Source organism: Rhipicephalus microplus, chromosome 4, assembly GCF_043290135.1.
Source record: "Rhipicephalus microplus isolate Deutch F79 chromosome 4, USDA_Rmic, whole genome shotgun sequence".
Classification (NCBI taxonomy): Eukaryota; Metazoa; Arthropoda; class Arachnida; order Ixodida; family Ixodidae; genus Rhipicephalus; species Rhipicephalus microplus.
The window spans coordinates 64,219,656-64,234,041 of NC_134703.1; positions in this window are offsets into that span (position 1 = coordinate 64,219,656).

Genomic DNA, 14,386 nt, shown 5'->3' on the forward strand with positions numbered 1-14,386 from the left:
AATGAAAGGAAGATACAGGGACGTTAACCTAGAAGAACTGGTTTGCTACCCCGTACAGGGTGGGGAAATCGGGGTCGGAAAGAGGATAGAGATAGAGAGATAAAAAATAAATTAGATAAGAAATTCACGTGCACACACATTCGGGGCGTTCCAATCACAGTCGTTTGGGCAGGCCGGTTGAACGCAAAAAGCGCAGGAGCACCTTCACGGCCTTCTCTTGCGACATAAAATCCGGTCGGTAGCACAGGATTCTTTCTTTCGAAAGAGTCTGGCTGTCCACTTCTTCTAGTGCATTGCAGAGTGACTGTCTCTGCAAGCGGTATTGTGGGCATTCACAGAAAATGTGCCAAGTTGTTTCGTCATTGCCGCAACGGTCACATGCAGCAGTGTCAGCCATTCTTATGCGGAACGCGTACGCATTGGTAAATGCGACACCCAACCATAATCTGCACAGCATAGTAGCATCTCGTCGGCGAAGTTTCAGAGGAATTCGAAGACTGAGATTTGGGTCTGAGGTACATAATCGTGCATGGGTGCAATGTGACTCGTTCCATTGCGACGTGGTGCGCTTGCGAGGAAGCATGCGGAGTTTTCCTGCAACGTCAGTTCTGGAGAGCGGAATTGATATTTCATCGCTTTCAGTATAGGCAGAGTGGGCTGCTCGATCGGCTTGTTCATTGCCAATTATTCCAGAATTACTTGGAAGCTATTCAAAGGTTATTTCATGTCCTTTCTCAATGAAATGGTGAGCTTTTCTGCAATCTCGAATACCAGTTGTTCGTATGGATCGTGGCGTAAAGGTGATAGAAGGGATTGCAGTGCCGCCTTTGAGTCTCTGAAAATTGTTCATTTTTGTGGCTGTTGATCGCTGATGAATTGCAGTGCGCATGAAGAGCTGTGAGCTCCGCTCCCTTTGATGCCGTAAGGTGGGAGTTCTTGAATTCGCTTGTTGTGTCTTTTATTCGTATAAAAAGATGCCGTTGAACTCTTCTGTAAAACAGAGCCGTCGGTGTACACGTGTATACAGCCTTGATACGTCTCGTATAACAGGAGCAGAGCAAGCTGCCTAAGAGCAGGTGACGACATATCTGCTTTTTTTAGGATGCCAGGTATAGTGAGCTTGATGTTAGCCTGAGTCGGGCACCAAGCATGAGTCGAACGCCTAACGGTGGGTGTGAAGCTTGTTGGCAAAGAGTCGCGATATGTGGTTACCATTTGGAAAAGTGATAAACGTGATCTGTTTGCTGGTAAAGAGGCTAGGTGGTGGCAGGGTGTCTGAGCAATATGCCTTATATGTGTCCTGAGTGTCTCCACGTCAACATGTGTCGTGATCAGTCGGTCACCGGCGATTGCTATCGTAGCCATTGTCGACGCACTACGAGGCAAGCCGAGGCAAATCCGGAGTGCCTGGGACTGAACACTCTGTAACGTTCATAGACTTCTTTTGCTTGCACTGGTCAATGCCGGTATGCTGTACCACAGAAAACCGAGAAAAAGTACCCTGTACAGCTGTAGAATTGCAGTGGGTGACATTCTCCAAGTTTTCCCTGCAATAAATTTCAGTAGATTACAGAAGTCTATTATCAGTTTTTTCATGCAGTAAGCATGATCACTCCATGATAGATTCCTGTCAATTATGACGGCCAAGAACTTATGCGATCAAACGTATGGTACAGTTTGATCATTGATGCTTATGGTGTACGTATTCATAGGTTTGTATGTAAAAGCTATGAGCGCTCATTTCTCGGAAGATATTTCCAAGCCTCGATTTCAAAGGTAACGTAATTGTCAGTGGCAGCTTTTTGAATTCTCGCTCGAAACTGCAGGCGTTTTAATGCCGATGCCCAAGCGCAGACATCATCTGCGTACATTGATAGCCTGACTGTGCTTGGCAAATGCTCAGTGAGAGCAATTAGCGTAAGATTGAACAGCACAGGGCTGAGTACACCACCCTGGGGAACACCACGGTGGCTGTAATGTGAAGAGGTTTGACCGTCTTCGGTGCTGACAAAGAAGGATCACATTGACAAATAACTACGTATCCAGCGATACATCCGACCACCTACTTTTACATCTTCGAGAACGGTCAGAACTGCTTGATGCGTAACACTGTCATACGCCCCTTTGACGTCTAGGAACAGATATGCGCCGAGATGCTTACGGCCTTCTCGTGTTGGACGTAAAAGACCAGATCGACTACGTTGTCAATCGATGATCGACCACACTGAAATCCTGCCATGGCATCTGGGTAGATGTTGTTGCATTCCAAATATCACTCCAGGCGTCCCAAGATCATCGTCTCTATATCTTTGCCTACACATCTGGTCATTTCGATCGAGTGATAGGATGAGAGCTCCAACGGTGACTTGCTTGGCTTCAGAAGTGGAACTAGGCGACTTGTCTTCCAGCTTTTGGGAGCGTCCCATCTTGCCAGGATTTGTTGCACAATTCCAGGAGCAGAATTATCGCGCGTTCACCAAGATGACATTGGGCCCTATAAAAAATTCTATCGGGCCCTGGTGCCAACGTGAGTCCGCACAAAGCTTGTGCTGCTCTGAATTCAACGATGGAAAAAGGCATATCCATGGGGGAGTCCAGTGTTTGTGGACAGTTGGTCGAGGGCAAGAGGCTATTTGGCACTGCGAGTGGCCCAGATAATCTGGCACAGAAGTCTTCTGCCACGTCAATGTCGCGTCTCTATTCAGAAAGGGCGAGAGCCCTGAATGGTGACCACTGTGTGGGGTTTGTGCAATATATATATATATATATATATATATATATATATATATATATATATATATATATATATATATATATATATATATATATATATATATATATTGTAGCGAAGCCTCCGAACCCTGAAATGGGTCGAACTCTTGAGTACCTTCTAGTGGGGCTACCCAACAAGGACGCCGCTCGCGCTGAGAGCCCGTGCTTGGCTGTGACTGTCGCCATTGTGTATTCTCGCTCGTTGCCGGCTAATAAACGCCTTAACAATTTGGTGGAGAGTGCTGCGATCCCTGTCTATGCCTTTGGAGCTACGATCACGTACCCTGCCATCTACTATGTACCACGACGCTTCTCAGCAAACGCCTCCTCCAATGCCACCCCCTTGTCCCGGTGTCCCCAGAATCCGCGATCCACCCATCTTCACTGGCGCTGATGGCACTGACGTGGAGGACTGGCTCGCCATTTACGAGCGCGTGAACATCCCCAACAAATGGGACGAGGACGGCAAGCTGACCAACTTGGTGTTTTACCTTGCCGGTGTCGCCAGTTTGTGGTACAACAACCACGCGTCCGATTTTGCCACCTGGTCCGATTTCAAGATCGCAATCGTCAACGTCTTCGGCCGCCCTGCTGTTCGCAAGCTGCAAGCCGAGCAGCGCTTGCGTGAACGTGCTCAGGAGGCTGGTGAGTCATTCACCAGCTATATTGAAGATGTCCTGGACCTATGCAACAAATCCAATCACACCATGCCCGAGTCTGACAAGATCCGAAACATCATGAAAGGCATTGACGATGATGCCTTCACGATGCTGCTCGCCAAAAACCCCGGCACGGTGGCTGAGGTCATCACACTGTGCCAGAGCTACGAGGAGCTCCGCCGGCAGCGTTCGATGACCCGACGCTCCCCACCACGAGCTGCAACGCTTGCTGGCTTGGAGGCCAGTTGTGACCAAGTGGCGTTGATGGCAGACCTGAAGTCCTTTATCCGTGAGGAAATCGCGCGTCAGTTCTCGCTCCTGCCCTTTGCCCACCAACCTGCTGTTCAACAATCGGCTACTACCCTTCTCCCTCCCATTCGCCGAGCGATTGAACAGGAAATAGCGGAGGTAATGCCTGCTTACCACCCCCAACAGCCTCCGGCTTCTGCGTCCCCGAGTTACGCGCAAGTGGTCGCCAGGCCGCCCCAAGTCGTTCAAGCACCCGCCCCTCTGACCTACGCTGAAGCTGCTGCACGACCTCCGTCCTTTGCAGCGGGTATGCCCGCTACGTATGTTGACGTAACCCCTCAGCCTCAGCTTCAGTCCACCATGCAGCCACCGTTCCGTCCATCGGCCCTTACGACATGGGTGAGACCTACCCCGGTGAACAGATGGCGCACACCCGACAACCGGCCCATCTGCTTTGCCTGTGGTTACGCCGGTCATGTAGCCCGTTATTGCCATCGCGTACAGCCGGCTCCGATTTCTTCACCTGTTGCTGGCCAACTCAGCCGTCCTTATCACAAAGAACCGCCGTCTATGTCACCTCGGTCTCGCCCAGGTCTATCACGAAGATCGCCGTCTCCACGACGTCGTTCCCTGTCCCCCATGCGGCCAAGTGCGGCTGCTCATGAGCGGGAAAACTAGTCGTCGCAGTCCCCGAGGCAAGGACTGCGACGCTATCGCAATGTGAAAGCCCTCAGAGCAGCCCCTCGAATGTCATTGACGTGCTTGTGGACCGTGTTTGTGCATCGGCTCTTATTGACACTGGAGCTGCCGTATCAGTAATGGACGAAAAACTCTGCTGCTCGGGGTACTGGCAAGTACCCATGGCTGACGACGCTCGACCAAAGACCGCCTTCGTCACGCCAGACGGCTTGTACGAGTTCAACGTCATGCCGTTTGGTCTATGTAATGCACCTGCGACCTTTGAGCGCATGATGGACACCGTTCTGCGCAACTTGAAATGGTACACGTGCTTGTGTTACCTCGACGATGTCATTGTCTTTGCTCCGGATTTCTCCACGCATCTCCAACGTCTGAAAGAAGTTTTCGCACGTGTGAGCAATGCCGGCTTGCAACTAAATCTGAAAAAGTGCCGCTTTTCAGCACGGCAACTCACCATACTGGGGTACGTCGTGTCCAAAGACGGCATTCTTCCTGATCCTGCCAAGCTTCAGACCGTGGCCGAATTCCCCAAACCTGCATCTGTCAAAGAACTGCGTAGTTTCGTGGGCCTGTGCTCATACTTCCGACGCTTCATACGAAATTTCGCCACGATCATATCACCGCTGACGAAGCTCCTTGGAAGCAACGGGCCCTTCAATTCGTGGTCATCCGAGTGTGACGACGCGTTCGCGAAGCTCCGCCATTTGTTGACGTCGCCTCCCATTCTACGCCACTACGACCCTACAGCCCCAACGGAGGTACACACGGACGCCAGCGGTGTAGGCCTCGGCGCTGTCCTGGCGCAGCGAAAACCCGGATTCCCTGAATATGTCGTAGCATATGCAAGCCGTACGCCTTCGAGAGCCGAGAAAAACTACACCGTCACGGAGAAAGAGTGCCTGGCGATCGTCTGGGCTCTTACAAAGTTTCGGCCTTATTTGTATGGTCGCCCATTCGATGTCGTCACCGACCATCATGCACTATGCTGGCTTTCATCATTGAAGGATCCCTCAGGCCGTCTCGCCCGTTGGGCTCTTCGCTTACAAGACTACGACATCCGCGTGCTCTACCGCAACGGACGCCAGCATGCTGACGCCGACGCCCTCTCGCGCTCCCCTCTGCCTGAAGGTGATGTGCTCTGCTCAGTATCCTCGGCTGCTGTTTCTGCCATTGATGTTGACATCATCGCTACCGAACAGCGAAAGGATAATTGGATCGGCCCGCTCATCGACATGCTCTCTGATCCATCCGCAACGCCATCCACGCGTGCCTTGCGTCGTCAAGCTCGCCATTTCGCCATTCGTGACGGCCTCCTACACCGACGCAATTACGACGCCGACGGCCGGCAGTGGTTACTCGTGATACCCCGCAGTCTGCGGTCAGAGATATGTGAATCCTTCCATTCTGATCCGCAATGCGCGCACTCTGGGGTATTCAAAACCTACCATTGCATTCGACAACGCTACTTCTGGCGCGGGATGTACCGCTATGTGCAGCAGTTCGTTCGCTCTTGCCTCACTTGCCAACGCCGTGAACCGTCAGCCCACATGTCGCACGCTGGTCTGCAACCGTTACCTTGCCCTGACCGTCCCTTTGGGCGCGTAGGTATCGATTTGTATGGACCACTTCCTCTGACGTCGGCTGGTAACCGCTGGGCCATCGTTGCCGTTGACCATTTAACGCGATACGCCGAAACCGCCGCTCTCCCTGCGGCTACTGCGCGCGATGTTGCGTCCTTCCTGCTGCATCGATTTATACTGCGCCACGGACCACCCCAAGAGCTTCTCAGCGATCGAGGCCGTGTCTTCTTGTCGGAAGTCGTCGAAGCCATTCTGACGGAGTGCCATTCTGTCCACCGCAAAACTACTGCTTACCACCCACAGACGAATGGCCTCACCGAACGCTTTAACCGCACCCTCGGTGACATGCTTTCTATGTACGTCGCTGCCAACCACACTAATTGGGATAATATACTGCCCTTCGTCACCTACGCCTACAACACCGCCCTTCAGAGCACGACTGGTTTTTCACCTTTCTACTTGCTGTACGGAAGGCACCCGTCGCACACCATGGACACAATGCTCCCGTACACGCCGGATCCATCTCAGTGTACACCTATGTCCGAGACAGCCAGGCTTGCTGAAGAGTGTCGCGAGCTTGCCAAGACTTTTACGACGCAAGAGCAAGAGCGGCAGAAGAGTATTCGTGATGGCTCCACCACTTCTGAGCCCACGTTCCTTCCTGGTGCGCTTGTATGGCTCTCGATCCCGACCTCTGCAGCTGGCCTTTCTTCCAAACTACGTCCCAAATACGAAGGCCCCTACCGTGTCATCGAGCGCACCTCACTCATCAACTATCTGATCGAACCCGTTGAACAATCTTCGGACATGCGCCGCCGTGGGCGAGACATCGTCAACGTGGAGCGCCTGAAGGCTTATTATGACCCGCTCATAGTAACAAGCTGTAAGGTCGCCAGGCGGCTCCCTCTTCAACCCCGGGGTAATTGTAGCGAAGCCTCCGAACCCTGAAATGGGTCGAACTCTTGAGTACCTTCTAGTGGGGCTACCCAACAAGGACGCCGCTCGCGCTGAGAGCCCGTGCTTGGCTGTGACTGTCGCCATTGTGTATTCTCGCTCGTTGCCGGCTAATAAACGCCTTAACAATATATATATTAATCTACTAGGCTCCTAATGTGCCCCTATTCTGCGATGCTATGCATCAGAAAATTTTTGAACTAGTAGGTGTAGAACATAGAGCGTAGGTACATTGCAGGAGAGACCACTATTTTACTAAATAAGGGCGTCAGGGAAATCCCATAGGCGATCCACGCTTTACGATCAGCGACTCACACCACTGTGGATCTGACACCAGATATCAATAGAAAGGCACACTGGGCCTAACTTTACAACGCCTAGGATCAAGGCGTCATATTTATTGTTTTCGATCCTCACGCGCATGTGTAAATAGAAGCACCAGTTTTGCAAGCGCCGTCCATGTGGGTTCTTCATTTGGCTCTATGAGCATAGCTTTCATTACTATACCACCATCAAGTTCGTGATAAATATTTTCCTTGCCCGCTAGCTATTATTAAGCTTCACACCAAAGAAAGTGGGCGGAGCTGGTAAGCTTTAGATTTTAGGAGTAGAAAAAGTTTTGGGGAGTAGGAAATGGAAATAGGAGAAGTTTTTCTAAAGCACGCCCCCATTTTTTTATAAGGCACGTCATTAAAGACCTGTGGGAAAGGTGTTTTAAGAGCAAACATTACAGATTTTCGTAACGCGGAATATGAGTCAGTTGACGTATTCCATAAAGCGTTTCGTTAAGTGCCGCCTCCATGGAGTGAGGTCTCTCCTGCGCGTGCGCTTATCTGACTCATGATTAGGTAGGTCACTCTGCTTGCTGCCGCGGCCACGTTTACGAAAGGAGCACGCTGTTCATACACGAAAAACTAAGACTTGCGACAGTTCTTCACGCTCGTCCTGTGTATACATGAGCGTTGATTTTTTGCGTATTTCTTTCTGTTTGAGCAGCGTGCTCAGGCCGTCGTGGTTTGACAGTTACTTGTTCGTGCTCGTCCTGCGTAGGCTCATTTCGCGCGTGCTTTCTGCTTGCGGTGTGCGCTGCAAGTTTTGAGCTGCTTGCCGTTCTTCCTCTTACAATGCAACTTCTTGCTGTGCCATTAATTCCTTCGCCCTTGTGATGTTTCACTTTCGTAGTATACCTATTCCTAAAAAGAGGAATGAACCAAGTTCTCTGTCTCTGAAATGGCCATGAGTGGTGTTTTTATTGCTTTATACAACTTTTCAATTTTTCAAGTTACACAAAATCGCTAAAATAGTATAACCCCGCAAAACAGAAAAGAATATAGAAAAGGTCATGGTTTATTGTAGAATGAAACTAGACCTTGAAGCACATGTGTGAAATTTATGAAGATTTAACAAATGACACCCACTATGACCTTTATTATATATATATATTGTTAAGACGTTTATTGGCGGACACTCGTTGATGATTCACGACAGCGACAGTCAATGCGGGGACCGACTCTCTGCACGAGCTGCTCTTCTTCTTATGAAAAGGGCGACCCACTAGAAGGTACTCGAGAGGACGACCCACTGTTCGAAGGCTTTGCCACAACTACCCCGGGTACAAAAAGGGAGCCGCCTGGCGACCTAACAGGTGGTTACAATGAGCGGGTTACAATGAGCGGTTACAATGAGCGGTAGGCCTTGAGGCGCTCCACGTTAACAATGTCGCGTCCTCGACGGCGCATGTCCGAAGATGGTTCGATTGGTTCAATCAAGTAGTTGACAGGAGAAGTGCGTTTGACGACACGGTAGGGGCCTTCGTATTTGGGCAATAGTTTTGAAGATAGGCCCGTTGCAGTGGTAGGGATCGAGAGCCAAACGAGCGCTCCAGGGAAGAACGTGGGCGCAGTAGTGCTGGCGTCAGCGCGAATGCTTTTTTGCCGCTCTTGATCGTGCGCAGTAAAGGTCTTTGCAAGCTCTCGACACTCTTCAGCAAGCTTGGCTGTAGCAGAAATAGGCGCCCACTCAGACGGATCTGGCCTGTACGGAAGTATTGTGTCGATTGTGTGCGATGGGTGCCTTCCATATAATAAAAAGAAAGGTGAAAAGCCAGTAGGGCTCTGAGGGGCGGTATTATATGCGTAGGTGACGAAGGGTAGAATGGAATCCCAATTTGTGTGATCGGCGGCGACGTACTTGGAGAGCATGTCGCCGAGCGTACGGTTGAAGCGTTCGGTGAGGCCATTTGTCTGCGGGTGGTAAGCAGCAGTTTTGCGGTGAACAATGTTGCACTCTTTAAGAATGGCTTCAACGACTTCAGACAGGAAGACGGGGCCTCGGTCACTGAGCAGTTCCTGGGGTGGACCGTGACGCAAAATGAATCGTTGGAGCAGAAAGGAGGCCACATCGCTCGCTGTAGCCGCGGGGAGAGCGGCCGTTTCGGCGTATCGCGTGAGGTGGTCCACAGCGACAATGGCCCAGCGGTTACCAGCCGACGTCAGTGGAAGTGGCCCATACAAATCGATGCCAACGCGCCCAAAGGGCCTGGCAGGGCAAGGTAGAGGTTGCAGACCTGTTGGTGATAGGTGCGTTGAAGCTTTTCGGCGCTGACAATCTATGCAGGAGCGAACGAATTTCTGCACGTAGCGGTACATGCCGCGCCAAAAGTACCGTTGGCGAATGCGGTGGTAAGTCTTCGATACCCCGGAGTGCGCACATTGCGGATCTGAATGAAAAAACTCGCATATGTCAGAGCGCATACTGCGAGGTATGACTAGTAGCCACTGGCGGCCGTCACCGTTGTAATTGCGCCTGTGGAGGAGGTCGTCGCGAATGGCGAAATGGTGGGCTTGACGACGCAATGCGCGAGTGGATGGAGTGGATGGATCAGCCAGCAAGTCGATCAGTGAGGCGATCCATTGATCCTTGCGCTGTTCAGTAGCAATGGTATGAATGCTAATGGAAGAAATGGCAAGGTGAGACGCGGAGTTGTGAACGTTGTCGTCAGGCAAGGGAGAGCGTGACAGGGCGTCGGCGTCAGCATGTTGCCTTCTATTGCGGTACAGCACGCGGATATCATAGTCTTGCAGGCGAAGTGCCCACCGGGCGAGACGGCCTGAGGGATCTTTCAATGACGACAACCAGCATAGTGCGTGATGGTCGGTGACGACATCAAATGGGCGACCATACAAATAAGGTCGGAACTTCGTAAGGGCCCAGACGATTGCCAAACATTCCTTCTCGGTGACGGTGTAATTAGTCTCGGCCTTAGTAAGCGTACGGCTTGCATACGCCACGACATATTCCGGGAACCCTGGTTTGCGCTGCGCAAGGACAGCGCCAAGGCCGACACCACTGGCATCCGTGTGTACCTCTGTAGGGGCCGTAGGGTCGTAGTGGCGGAGTATGGGAGGCGACGTCAACAAACGACGGAGCGTTGTGAAAGCGTCGTCACACTGTGATGACCACGAATGGAGAGGCCCGTTACTTCCAAGGAACTTCGTCAGCGGTGATATGATAGTCGCGAAGTTTCGAATGAAGCGCCGAAAGTAGGAACACAGCCCTACGAAACTGCGCAGTTCCTTGACGGATGTCGGCTTGGGGAACTCGGACACGGCCCGAAGCTTAGCTGGATCAGAGAGAATTCCGTCCTTGGACACAACGTAGCCGAGTATTGTCAGCTGCCGAGCTGCAAATCTGCACTTCTTTAGGTTCAGTTGCAGGCTGGCGTCACTCAGACGCGTTAAAACATGCCGTAGGCGCTGAAGATGCGTCGAGAAGTCCGGAGCGAAAACGACGACGTCATCGAGGTAGCACAGGCACGTGTGCCATTTCAGGTCACGCAGAACAGTATCCATCATGCGCTCAAAGGTGGCGGGCGCGTTGCACAGCCCAAACGGCATGACGTTGAATTCGTACAAGCCGTCGGGGGTGACAAAAGCGGTCTTCGGTCGAGCGTCCTCAGCCATAGGTACTTGCCAGTACCCTGAGCGCAAATCGAGGGATGAAAAGAATTCTGCTCCTTGCAGGCTGTCAATAGCGTCATCTACCCGCGGTAGTGGGTACACGTCCTTACGAGTGATCTTGTTGAGGCGTCGGTAGTCCACACAGAACCGCACAGAACCATCCTTCTTCGTGACGAGAACGACAGGAGATGCCCAGGGGCTGCTAGAGGGGCGAATAACATCGCGGCGAAGCATGTCGTCGACTTGCTCGTTGATTACACGGCGTTCTGTGGGAGATACGCGATATGGACGCTGTCTCAGTGGTGGCTGTGTGCCTGTGTCGATGCGATGCGTAATGGTGGATGTGCGGCCGAGAGAAGGTTGGGCGACATCAAAAGAAGACCGGAATTCTTCCAACAGGCCCAGAAGCTGGGAACGCTGGCCTGGCGTAAGGTTGTCGAGAACGGAGGGACCGAATACATCATCGGATGATGAAGCAGATGTCGAAACAGCACTAAGCGTACTGGACCTTGAGCAGTGCATGTCATCGGGTTGATCCATAACTTGTTCCATAACTTGTTCGTCTTCGATGGGTTCCACGCTGCCGAGACATTCCCCTCGCACCAACGTAACGCTGTACGGGGATGAGTTCACTGCAAAAATAGTGGTGCTGCCGTGAGTGAGTTGCACGGTCGCGAAAGGAACCAGCAAGCCTTTTCTGATGAAAACACGATGAGATGGCGAGAGGAGTGCAGCGGTGTCAGAAAGACTTGCGCAGTAAACCGACACCGTCGCGGACGAGTTTGCAGGCACTTGGGTGTCATCTCTGACGAGTAACTTGCTTGCGGCAGATGGACTGTCGGCCGGCGTCAAAGAAGAGAATTGGGTGAGTTCTATTTCTGCTGGTGCGCAATGAATGACGGCGTCATGGCGGGAGAGAAAATCCCATCCTAGGATGACGTCGTGAGAGCACGCAGGAATTATGATGAATTCGACCGCATACATCACGTCCTGAATCATAAGGCGGGCTGTGCACATCGCCGTAGGGTGAATGCTTTGGGCGCTGGCTGTACGGAGGGAGAGCCCGGAGAGTGGCGAGGTCACTTTGCGCAGTAATCGGCTAAGTTTTGCGTCCATGACGGATTCGGCGGCTCCAGTATCTACAAGGGCAGATGCACGAACGCCATCCACAAGTACGTCTATCACGTTCGATGGGCTTTCCTGAGGGCTTCCGCAGTTCGACAGCGTCGCAGCCCTTGCCTCGTGGACTGCGACGACTAGTTTTCCTGGTCGCCCTCGAGTGGACGTGGCCGCATCGGCGACAGTGAGCGACGTCGCGGAGATGGTGAACGGCGGGTAGATGGAGCGGGGCGGGACGACGGTGACATAGGTGGCGGTTGGTCATAAGAGCGGCTTGATTGGCTGGGAAAGTTCGAGGCGACCTGCGGTTGCTGCACACGATTGCAATAGCGTGCCACATGACCGACGCGACCACAAGCAAAGCAGATGGGGCGATTGTCAGCAGTGCGCCATCTGTTCGCGGGTCCCATCCATGTCGCAGAACGCGTTGGGCGAGCCGGCTGCTGATATGAGTGCATGGTGGGCGGCACTCGGGGCACGTGGGTGACGTCGGCGTATGTAGGCGACACAGTTTCTCCGAAGGCGTGGGGCCTCGTGGTGGTTTCGGTGTAACTTACAGGGCAATCCACAGAAATCGGTGGGGGCGGCCTGGCTACAACTTGGGCGTAGCTGAGTGGCGCAGATACAGGAGGCGGCTGGTGGTATTCTGGAACGACCTGCGCGATTTCCTGCTGAATGGCTCGGCGGAGCGGAGGTACAAGTGTACTTGACGGCTGCTGAGCATGTTGCGGCGGAGCAAAAGCCAGTAAAGAGACCTGGCGGGCAACTTCCTCACGCACGAATGACTTGATTTCGGCGAGCAAGGTTGTGTCGTCAGAAACCGCTGACAAAGCCGAGAGACCAGCATCACGTGGTGGCGATCGACGGGTCATCAAGCGCTGCCGCCGCAGCTCGTCGTAACTTTGGCATAATGTAATGATTTCTGCCACAGTATGAGGGTTCTTGGCCAGAAGCATGGTGAAGGCATCGTCGGCGATGCCTTTTAGAACATTCGTGATTTTGTCAGCCTCTGACATGTTCAGGTCGACTTTCTTGCACAAGTCAAGGATGTCCTCGATGTAACTTGTGAAGGACTCGCCAGTCTGCTGTGCTCGTTCACGTAAACGCTGTTCGGCTTGCAGTTTACGAACGGCAGGGCGGCCGAACACGTCAACGACAGCGGTCTTAAAAGCGGACCAAGTCGGGAAATCAGATGCGTGGTTATTGTACGACATTCCGGCCCCACCCGCAAGGTAGAAGAACAGGTTACCGAGTTTAGCTGCCTCATCCCAATGATTGGGGACGCTCACACGTTCGTACATGGCAAGCCAGTCCTCGACGTCGGTGCCATCCGCGCCGGTGAAGACAGGAGGGTCGCGGATGCGGGGGACACCGGGACATGGCGTCGGTGTAGGAGGGACCGTTTGCTGAGCGGCGTCCTGGTGCATGGTAGAAGGCACGGTACGGGATCGAAGCTCGAAGGGCATCGAATGGGAACCAAAGATGTTTGAAGGGGACAGCACTCTCCACCAAATTGTTAAGACGTTTATTGGCGGACACTCGTTGATGATTCACGACAGCGACAGTCAATGCGGGGACCGACTCTCTGCACGAGCTGCTCTTCTTCTTATGAAAAGGCGACCCACTAGAAGATACTCGAGAGGACGACCCACTGTTCGAAGGCTTTGCCACAATATATATATATATATATATATATATATATATATATATATATATATATATATATATGGTGTTTCAAGAAATGTTTCTAATATTCTTTAAAAGCTACAGAAAGAAGGCATCTGCGTGCTGCTTGTGGTGTTGCCTTTCTTGTGGCAGAAGGTAGTTTCGTATGGGACAAACAATATTTATGGCAGTAATTATAAAAATAAACACATTTATTATTAACAAGAGGGGATAGTCAATCGAGTCAACTGTGTGAATTCAAGTCCTTTCTACGAATAATCCATAGCCACTTTGAAGTTTTAGAAAAGCGGCCACTGGTAAATCACAACACATCGATGCAATGAGCCTAATTTAGCTGGATGAACCGGAACTGACGCACCAAACAGCACATCTACCATTTACTTCGGCAACGCCCTCAGTGACTACACTGTTTCCCTCGCCGTTATATAAGCGGTGAATTTAGACACTTATCATCGAGGCCGCTTATCGACGGTTGCTTACTCTTCTCCCCCAATGCATTGAAAACAGTGTAGTCATTTAGTGTGTTGTCGACCGCAAAACGCCCCTTCCTCCGCTCTCCTAAAAATCCTGCAGGTGCAGAGCTCCCAGAAGCAGGGTGAAATAATCGTCGTGCGTTGTCACCAGCGTTACTTCGATATTCCTTTTCATTTTCTGTTGCGCTGTTGTTATCATAAAAAACTCGATTCTTCCTCTGAGTCCTGTTTACCTC